The sequence below is a fragment of the Pterocles gutturalis genome, unplaced genomic scaffold (genome assembly GCF_000699245.1).
Source record: "Pterocles gutturalis isolate BGI_N339 unplaced genomic scaffold, ASM69924v1 scaffold4874, whole genome shotgun sequence".
NCBI classification, from domain to species: Eukaryota; Metazoa; Chordata; class Aves; order Pterocliformes; family Pteroclidae; genus Pterocles; species Pterocles gutturalis.
The window spans coordinates 69026-80359 of NW_010135584.1; the positions used below are offsets into that span (position 1 = coordinate 69026).

Genomic DNA, 11334 nt, shown 5'->3' on the forward strand with positions numbered 1-11334 from the left:
AGGGAAAGAAACCCAACTGTATCAACAGACACTCTTGGAACAAGTCACACATTCTTTGCCTTCCAAATTGTTACAGACCAATCAAAACAACATTCTTCACGGAAACACAAAAAATAACAGTGCAAAATAAGAATCCAAAACAACATCCAACTCTTGTCATGTTATCAATGATACTTAGAGCAGAAAGGATCTAATTTGGCTCCTACCTTTTTTTTTTTTTAATACTAAACAAAAACAATTCAGATTTATTTTTTGGTTTCATGTGATTCAAATACTGGTTGTTGAAAACTATTTGCAGAAATTTTAATATAGAAATCTAACTCTTAAATACAACATATCTCAAATGGCATTTTTAGACAATTTTTAGTACAATTAAAGTTTTAACACTAATTTGACAGAATGATAATACAAATAATAAAAGTAATTCTATTTCAAAGATAAACCAGGTTCCAACTGCATCAAATTATGTGGTTTGATGGACTTACCTGATTTCCTACTTTAAGTACATTACTGAAATGGGCAGTCATTGGATAATGTTCCATGGCCATAAACAGTGTGTTTAAAATTATGCAAACTGTGATAGCCAGATCAACAAGTGGATCCATTACAATAAATTCAACTAATTTCTTTACTTTTAACCAGGGCTCCCAACAATTCCAAATTAAGAAAGTGTGGGCAAACTTATACCAGCAAGGTGGACATTTTTGCCTGGATTCTTCAAGTTCTGGGGAAAAAAAAGAAACGTATAATGAACAAGTATCAGAGAAAGTGAAGATAAATTTTTGTTTATCTGCCTTTTCAGGTTTTAATCTTTATTTCTGGAACCACTAAGAATGTCTGGAGGAACCTTCTGAGATTTTCAGGAACTTAACTTATTATTGCTGACTGAAAAGGTTTTAGGAGACTAAAAAACCTCAACAATTTTGAGCTAATAATTGAAAAAGTTGTCTATTTTTAATATTGTACAATCTTGTTTTAAAAGGAAAACTCTTTATGCTTGCATTTATGGATAGTTTCCTCAGTAAAACTTCCAACTTCACAGTCCTCTCAAATGTCTAATTATTTATTTGCAGGGAAAATAAGGTTAATTTCACCATGAATAGGTTATTGAAAACTATTCAGGTTTTTTCAATAATTTCTACAATTATTTTTCAATAATCCTACTGCAAATTTCCTTCTCCTTATTAACTAAGGCCTGGCCTTTAATTTCCTGTAACATTTTTTATAGTATAGTTAGTAGAAAATTTATCCCAAGGCATTTCTTCCAATACCTGTATTGCTAAACACGAATAACTAGTATGAAACACATATATCTTATCTATTTTAATTAGAATGTGTTTCTTAGTCTAGCCTGCTTATCAGGTTCCTTCATTTCTTTTTTCACTATGTACACGCACTTTTGTTCTAGTATTCAGTTTATGTACTTGCAATGGTTACATACTTTTGTCTTCTGAATTTGCACTGTGGTATAATACCTTCAAACAAGTCTAAGACTATGTCAAAACAGTTCACGCAGCTGCAGTTACAACACACCTTCCATAGTATTTGTGATAATGCCGGCTATACTCATGGCTCTTTCCATGGGATCCTCCAGCAACTCCATTGGTATTTGATACGAACTTGTACGTCTCTTTTTTATTTCTATTTCTGTAGTAGTGCTCTGTGAAAAAAAGGGTGTAAATTAACTTCAACTTCAGAAATACTGCAAAACAGGTATCAGAAAGACTCTTCAGTTTTGCCGAATTCATAACATACAAAGTTTTTTATTTAAGTGCTGTTATATCAGATTTTTTTCCATTAATCATATAAAAGAAGAGTGAATGGCTATTTTCATATTACACTTATGAATACTGTTAATATTTATAAAATACTGAAGATTTTGATATCTAGTTTCCAGATTACCATTGCATTATAGTTGACTACTGTTAATTCCACATTAGACACACAGACAGTTTGAAGGAGGCCATAGCCAAGGAAACTAACCAAGACTGCTGCAGCACTGGAATCAAAAAAATTCCGATGAACTGGATGAACTTGCATGTACTTTTTTTTTTTTTTTTTTAATTATACCCTGATCCTAGGCTGTGAGAAACTCAGATCATCTCTGAGATCCACCCAGGAGAAAAAAAAACTTTCAGAACTTCTAAAATGTAAACATAAACTTGAAGGCTATGCTACATTTGCACAATACCAAAAATAGAGGCAGGGGGAAAAAAGCAGAACCAGCAGATTACTGATAGAGCATTAGGAAATACATATAAAGGAAGGCTGAAACCATAAAAAAAAACCAAATCAAAACAACATAATAATATGCAGCATGCTTAGAAAGCTGAGCGCCCTATTTTGGGTTCTAAAACAAATCTAACAAAGGAACATTACTAATTTGATTCACTATGTAGGTGCATGCATATCCTTGCTCAGTAGGTTTGTAAAAATGTACTACTTTGTTCTTTCATTTTCATGCTTCAGCTTCTCACTTTTGAGTGAATCACTGTAAACCTATTTAATTACAGTAAGATATGCAAAAGCACTCAACTTCTCAACTGTTTTGAAAGCAATTCATTCCATTAAAACATCGCCTGGTGCAGTAAATAAAGGTCATGAAACCTGGAGTAATTTAAAAATTTCTTACATTGTCATCAGTTGTCGGTTTATCTACTATCACCTCTGGAAGAAGCTGTCCAGTAGGCGACAAGAGACTTGGTGGTCCATCCACTAGGGAAACCACCCCATTGCAATCCACAGTGCTGTGCATCTTCCCATTCACTGGAAACATTGCCAGCCTTCTTGATGATCTACTGGCCTGACTAATGTTACTACTGCGCCGTTCACCATGTCTGCGTGGCAAAAAGAGAGAACCTCTCCTGCTCCCATTATCTTCAAACGTGCTGTGCTCATCATCAGCAAAGTCATTTTCAGATTCTATCTTTCTTCCATATTCTCTAAAACTGAAAAGACTTGTTCTGCTACTACGTCTGGGAGAAAACAGGGAGCCATGAACACTCAGTAAAGACTGCAAAGGAAACATAAACAAAACAACTGGCTGAAGATTTTAAATACACAAAATGCATGTCTATGTATTTTAAAAAATAATAATTTCTATTCCCCAGGAATCTGTCACTGTTATTTTTAATATAGTGACTTAGACAGATTTCAGAAACATGCATTAGAGATGAGAGTCATCTGAATGGGCAAATTTACAGTACACTTAAAACAATTATTGGAGAGAAAAAAATGAACATGCATGAGGCCACAGTAGTTTCCATCTCTGTAGTAAACAGAAAAATCAAGCCTATTAGAAGTTCTAATGATCCATGTAGATCATACGTTATGTTAAAAGATATGAATACCCTTAGTCTTCTACATTGATACATTATAATTAAATTTCCTTTTATGAATTAAAAAGGGACTTCCATTTCAAATTAACTAGGAAAATGCAATGCTGCTATGCATGTTAAGACCCACTAGCTCCTAAACAATAAAATGAGAGAGATCAAAACACTTTTTAGATACTGTTGCTATCATTTTCTAGAGTGTAGAGACAGTATTTAAAATAATGCAACATTATTTTTCCTTGGTTGTATTTTAAAAGTTGCAGTGAAGTTTGCTGCATATTACAGTTAACTCACAAACCCCCAAAATTACAATTGCACTATTCACAGTACCTGGTGGGGTGATGTGAATGGCTTCCCATAAGCAAGTCTGTTCCCATCGAAAGAAAAACGGAAACCTTTCTTTCTGATACTGCCATCTGATTCAGATTTTGGAAGCTTTTCATCCTTCATGTCATCCTCTTCTCCAGAGAGCTCCCTCTGTCTTCTTTTCTTCCTCCTATTTCTCCTTTCTTTGGCACTTTTTGAGCTAAGCTTGGATGCTTCTGAAGAACTATCTGAGGGTCCACCAGTCCCACTTTCACCACTGTACTCAGTCATTTCTGCCACCGCTGCTGCTATTGCCTGCCATAGCAATTATTTAATGTGATGCTTTACAAAACACACTATTTTTTAAAGAAAGCTATACTCCTTGTTCCTAAGATTTATATCAAATTACTTCTAGACGTGTGACAAAAGCCTAGATGGATTTTTGCAAAACTTCAAACAGAACTCCATAATATGAATTAAAATAAAAGCTCAGTTATGAAAGTTGCTGTTCGGAGTTCTAATTTGCATCTATATCATGGAGTCAGCCCGCATTGTGTACAGCATTCTGCCACAAAGTTCATTAGAAAATACTTCAACTTTTATAAATCTATTAATTAGAGTGAATGCAACTGCAAACAAAAGAGCTAAGCAGAGTCATAGCTCAGACTGTATTAACTTAGCAAACTGATTTTAATTGTTATTGTAACAGCTTGCTTAAGCTGCTTGAAGGCAAAAACTTTGGGGTACAACTTCCAGGCTTTGATTCACTGGTGATAACACAAGCAGCAAAAATTAGTCAGAAATTTATGGATAAAAATATTTTGAACTCTAATCAAAGCTTGACAAGTATTTCACAAGTACTGCAATTATTTCTAAGCTGAGAATTTGGAAAATTCATCATGACAGGTTAATAGATACTACCCCTAGATAAGAAATATTTATTTAAAAATGATTATTCTGATTTGGATTTTTGTTTTCAGTTCAGAAACTTAACACTTTAGACATTATAAATTTTAAAAAGCAGACTAAAGTACTTGTGAGGTATATAACAGAATGGCTGTTTTAATATGTTAATTTAATTGAATGAATAACATGTAAAGGAATATATTAAATCTCAACTTCTTGTTAGAAAATACCTGAGCTTCTTCTTGCTGCTTCCTCAGCTGTTCGAGCATCTGCTGCAAGTCTGCCTCCCTCTGTTCTGCTTCAACCAAAGTTGCTTGATTTTGCTCTTCATAGGCCATGGCAACCACAGCCAAAATCAAGTTAATCAAATAGAAGGAACCCAGAAAAATTACCAGAACAAAAAATATCATATATGTTTTGCCAACAGCTCGTAGCGTCTATAGGAGAAGAAGAAAAATGATCCAACTGGTGAAGACACGCATCAGTTCTACAGTTCATAGCATTTACTGAATTTAAAAAGTGCAAAACTATTACTGAGTTGTTCTTCCTTCTGTAATAAGATCATACAAGCTTTCTAAATTACAAAGTAATAAAAATAAAGGAAGCATTCATGTATGTGAAAAAACACGTTTAAGGATGATACTCCTTTGAGACAAACCTCTTAATGCTCAATAATCTTGAAGATGTGGGATCAGAGTAATTAACGTAAATCACACATCACAGGTTGGATGCTTACTATGCTTGCCATGTATCGGCATGCTTTTCCCTTGAATTACCCCAAGGAATAAAAGATGGCATGATTGATTAAATAATTAAACGATAATATTTATTATAATTAACAGATTTTCACACCCCATATAAGGAAAAGCTATGGTAAGAAAAGTAACTTATATCAAGACTCGCATTCTTAGTTACCAAAAATATTATTCAAAGTACAGAAATTAAGATTCAGATTTTGCTGTCACAGAATATATTTACAATTTAAACACAAAGTTTTTCAAAATAAGATCTTACAATGAGGCACAAAATGAAATATACACTGTAAAAATCACATGAAGGCTAAAAAACCACTCATGCTTCTTCAGAAGTCATGTGAGATTCTGTAGTATCCTCATGTCTGCTTAATTCTGCAACTGAACTTCCTTCTTTTCATAAATACGGATGATTTTCAATTGCTAACAATAGCAATGGCATGTAATATAAATATGAACAGCCTTTCCATCTTTGCTTTGGGGCCAGGAAGACACTAACCACGATTTTTACCATACACGCACCAGCTGATAAAGATTTTCCCAGTAGTCCTGTGTCATCAGACGAAACAGTGACAAGAAAGCCCAACCGAATGTGTCAAAGCTAGTATATCCATAGTTGGGGTTTCTACCAGCTTTCACGCAGATAAACTCTTCTGGACATTTACTAGGAGAAAAAAAAAAAAAATAGGAAAAATAAAGAAAAAAAGTAAGGCAATGCATATATAAAAAAAATCATGTAACAATAAATTGGTTTTAAATTATTGTACCTTGAGTTTCTAATGAAGGTTCATTAGATCTAATCTGTGAAGGGGGCTGCTATTGTGGCTTACAACATTTTAAAAATTAGTAAGGAAATTAAAAAGATGTTCTTTAAAAAAGCCAGAAAAGAGCAATCAAGTAAATGGGAAATAAAAAAAACAACAAACAAACAAAAAAAAACCACAAAACAAAGAACAGAATAACTTTCTTCCAACCTTCTTTCACCGTTATACACAAAATGAAACCTATTCCCAACAGTTCGGTATTGCCTCTGCTGATACCTCTTCAATGGAAGCAATACATTTACTTAACACAGAGATTCCATGCAAAGAAAAGAAAGTCAGTATACATATTTTATGGTGAATTTTGTCTGTCAGCAGGGTTGGCATTTCTTCAGGTTTGTGAATTAGTCAAATCAAATTAACAAATTCTACCAATTCCTCAACAGTAAATAACCATCATACTGATACTTTTATCTCCTGAAACTGTACATATCAGTTTTGATAGTAGCTGATCCAATCATTATATCAACTGTAGGCACACTGTTTCAGTTATGGTTCCATTCTTGAAGGGCAGAAGAGGTTCTTTCCTCCAAAGCCTCCATAGAGAGACACTATAAAGATTTATTTTCATATATGTGCATGTATATTAGATGCATATTTACACACAAATATAAAATTAACCGATAGTTACTTTCGTTCATACACTAAATGTTTACAAAAAAAAAAAAAAAGATATATCTGTTTTAAAGATATAACCAACCAAAACCAAGGGAGGAACTGATATATCATTAGAATACAGAATTATGTGACTTTGTTACAAAGAATTGTCAAGACAGTGCCATGCATGCAGTCCATAGACAGAAGAATCCTGAAGACGTCTTCCCAAAAGTTGGTTGTAAGTCCCTATTCTAGAGACAAGAAATGGCATGAAAACCATGACAAACAAGTATATTCTTAAGTCATTGATAATGTAGTATGTACCTGCTGAAATTGAATTTTCTAGTTACATAAGAGTTTTGAAAAGAAATTTACAGCTAAGTATTTTCTCATTTAACATTTTTACTCATTCAAGTGTTTACTTACTATGAACCATGACTATATATTATTGATTGTGAAGTTACGTAGCTAAATTAGCTTTTTAAAGTGATATTTTTTACATTTTGTTTAGATACTTCACATTATGTTTAGTATGTCATTTTCAGTGTATACCTTACCCTGCATCTGAGCTATTGCCACAAAGCAGATAATCCTTTTGTCCTTCTATGCGGTAGAAATGACCTAAAGAAAAAATTGGAAGCAACATGATTATGAACAGAAGAAGTTGTTGGGTTTTTTTGTGAGGATGAACCTATGTTCAAATTATCATGGTTTGAATGTTCATAATTTCCTATTCATGTTTTCCCAATAATGGGTTCAAATACTGGTACATCCATATTGGTATTTAAGTTGCAAAATTAAAGAATAAAATAAAAACACAATGTAAAAATAAAATCCTAGAACAATAATTAGAACAACATAAATTGCATATTCTCTTCTTCAGTCATAGCAAACACTAAATAACCTTCCAAAATCTGTTGTTCAATAAACGAAAGAAACAAAACACAAAGCTTAAAACTCCTTCTCTTACTGTAGGCAGACTGTAATCAGACAATTAAAGCCTATCTTATTTAAAATGGAACTACTTACAATGTCTGGCTAACAGTATTGAAGTCTGAGTAACATTAACTAGCACATCCTGTGACTGAAAGTATGAAGGTAGCATTTAAAAGGAAGAAAGGTGTTCCAATGTTATAACAGCTGCTGTACTGTAAACAACTTTACAGAATTTTTCTTTTAATTGTAAGGTGGTAGCCTTCAGAAATAAAGGAATACATTTTGTCATTAATGATTAACAACCATTCTGTCCTAAAAAAAAAAGAAAAAAATACAGATAGAAAGATGATAACAAATTGAGGAAGAAGTTGATGAGTGACAGCAGACCCCTCATACTGAGGGACCTAGGCAGGCTGGAGGAATGGGCTGTCGGGAGATACAGCATTCAGCAAAGACAAATGCAGAGTTGTGCACCTGGGAAGGAAGTGTCCCTTGCAGTGATACAGGCTGGGAGCTGACCGGCTGGGGAGCAGCACTGCAGAAAAGGCACTGGGGGTCTTGGCAGGCAGGAAGGTGAAGGTGAGCCAGCAGCGTGCCCTGGCAGCCAAGAAGGGCAACAGCCTCCTGGGCTGCACGAGCAGAAGCACAGCTAGCAGAGCAAGGGAAGGGACTAGCCCCCTCAGCTCAGCACTCATTAGACTGTACCTAGAATATTGTGTCCAGGTTTGGCCTCCACAAGACAAGAGAGACATTGATAAAGTGTAGCAAGTTCAGCAGAGGGTGACCAAGGTCATGAGTGGGCTGGAGCATTCATCCTGTGAGGAGCGGCTGAGGGACCTGACCTTGGTCAGAGCGGAAAAGGGAAGGCTGTGGGGGGAGCTGGTAGAAAGCATCCAGAGACTACAAGGAAGTTTTCAAGGGGACAGAGCGAGGTTCTTCTCACTGGTGTGACAGGATAACGACAGACAATGGGCATAATTTGAAACAAGAGAGGTTCTGACTGGATATAAGAAATTTTTCACCATGAGGATAGCCAGGCACTGAGACCTGGAAAAGAGACAGAGAACTGGAAAAAACTCCTATCCCAACTAAGCTGGTCTTCTGTCATCCTCAATTAATGTCCTCAGTGTACCTTTCAAGCTGACAAACGGCTCTGGTTTTCTCAGGGTAAAGACTACTGTAGTATTTAAAGAGGCAGAAACCATCCACAGGATGAAGCACATACAAAGATTGGAGGATTCTAAACCAAACACTTAAACCAAATCTAGTGATGCCAAAATCCTACCATTCAAGAACAGTACTTATACAAAGTTAGAAAAATTATAATCCTATTACTTGCATAATATCTTTAGAGCTGTCCAAAACACGAAATGTTCAGATACTGATCTAAAGGCCAGGTGCTAATACTTTGACATGTGGATCCAAGATCTATGCTTACCTTTTCAAAAAGATAATCTGGCTTTTTTTCTTAATAAATAAAAATGCACAGCTGTTAAGAAAAACTACTAGAGGGTATCACACTAAGTCACAGCTGACCAGTGTATGATACGCTGAAAGAAATATTAGGAGGACCCATAACCGAGCCCAGTGAAATTATAATGCAACTGACACACAGAAATTACTAAGAACAGGTTATATGAGAAAGGAGGAATACAAACACAACTTAGATGGAACTGCCTTGCCTGCATTAGCACTCTGTAGAGACTCCCAGAAAAGTCAATGGTTGTGGCATATGAATCAACTGAAATTCTGTAAGATTTTAGTTCTATCTTTTAGTTTTAGATTGCTACTTAGTGAGAAATGGAAATAGAGAATCTATATACTGTATTTGAAGAGAGAATTCACAAGTGTTTTACAGCATATAAGCTATCAGTCAAAATTGCCCACAAAGCTGATAAATAGCGCTATCATCACTCCATTTTCACATCCCTTCTTAGGCAAATATACTAGCTAAAATGATCAATTGCACAGAAAATGTAAATATAGTCACAGAACTTCCAGAACTTTAACAGTTCAGAAGTATAGAAAGAAAATTTGAAAACACAAAAACCAGCACAGAACTTTAATGTCCATTTTTAGGTAAGGAAATATGACTCATCAAAACTCAGCCTATAAAAACTGTATTTTCTTTTACTTTTGGGTCAGTGAGTGCGAAAGCTAGCATCCATTACTCTACCAATTTATTTTTACTTAAATACACTACTTCTACAATTAATTACTGAATAATACCCAGGCTGCCCAGAGAGGTTGTGGAGTCTCCTCTGGAGACATTCAAAGCCCGCCTGGATGCGTTCCTGTGTGACCTGATCTAGGTGTTCCTGCTCCAGCAGGGGGATTGAACTAGATGATCTTTCGAGGTCCCTTCCAATCTCTAACATTCTGTGACTCTATGACCCTGTAAATCCACTTCCAGCACAAAAACACAAAAATAAAAACGAATCAAATTTTTGGCAATTAGAAGTTGTTATACTACATCTCATGGTTCATTGTGCATTACAACTTTACAGGTGGTATCACTTAAAATGAAACAAATAAAAAGAAAAAAAAAGAAAAAAAATCTGTGTGTTCTTGAACCAGCCTGAATGTTATCACTTCATTCAATAGAGGTTAAGACTATTGAAAAATATCTGGATAAATATGTCTTTTTCAGCCCCTTTAGTAACAACAACAATAGGTCCCACAGATGAATACCATCTCCTTCCCTACCAGAATCTCTCTTTATTGCACAGAGAGCAATTGGTTTCTTTTCTCTACCTAATAATAAAAGTACCTCTTAACTAGGAAATCTCCAATATTTATCTAGAGCTTCTCTGTAGTACTTATAACCTAAAAATACAAGGAGAGGTTAAGATAATTGTTTTTGTTCAGTCTTGAAAAGGCTAACGTGTGTGTGTCAGGGGGGATCTTCATGCTAGCTACAGGTATTAGATAAAAGACTAATGAAGATGGAGCCTGACTCTTCTCAGAGTTGCACGCTGGAAGGATAAGAGGCAACTAGCAAAAGTCTGAGCGTGGGAAATTCAGAATTGATATTAAAAAAAAAAAAAAAAAAAGAGGCTGCGGTATCTCAGTCCTTGGAGATACTAAAAACTTGACTGGATACGGCACTGAGGAGTCTGCTCTAACTGGACCCGCAGCTGAGCAGCAGCTGGTCCAGACAACTGGGGAGATACTGTCCAACCTGCATGATTCTCTGATTCTAAAACCAGCCTAACCCCATATATATGTTTAAAGTGCAGTTAATAGAAAGAACAATCATGTCAGCAGGAGTTTGGGGTGCAATACATAAAAATCTCTACTCTGTCACCATATTTGATTTTTAAGTTTAGCCTATAGTATGAAACAGTAATTTTGTGTGTAGTTGTTTATACAAAAAATTTTTAGCAAGTTACAACAGTATTTCTTACTTTCATTATCAATGTATGCCGTCCAATCAAACACTGTACCATTAAAGTATGGAGCTAGATATTTTTCAAAAGCAGTTGAATTTTCTGATGGCCAGAACAAGCATTTATTCTTCAAATTGCCCATGAACAGCTGTAGTCCTATTAGTGCAAATACACTCAGGCAAAACACAGTCAAAATCATTACATCTGAGAGCTTCTTCACAGACTGAATTAAGGCTCCAACAATAGTCTTCAAGCCTACAAACAGAAGCAGATTGTCATTACAATATTAAGC

The 11334-nt window shown here is 35.1% G+C and overlaps 1 pseudogene; it reads right to left on the reverse strand.

The window, feature by feature from the left end:
- LOC104467969 overlaps positions 1-11334 on the reverse strand; it is a 45279-nt pseudogene that overhangs the window by 27575 nt on the left and 6370 nt on the right.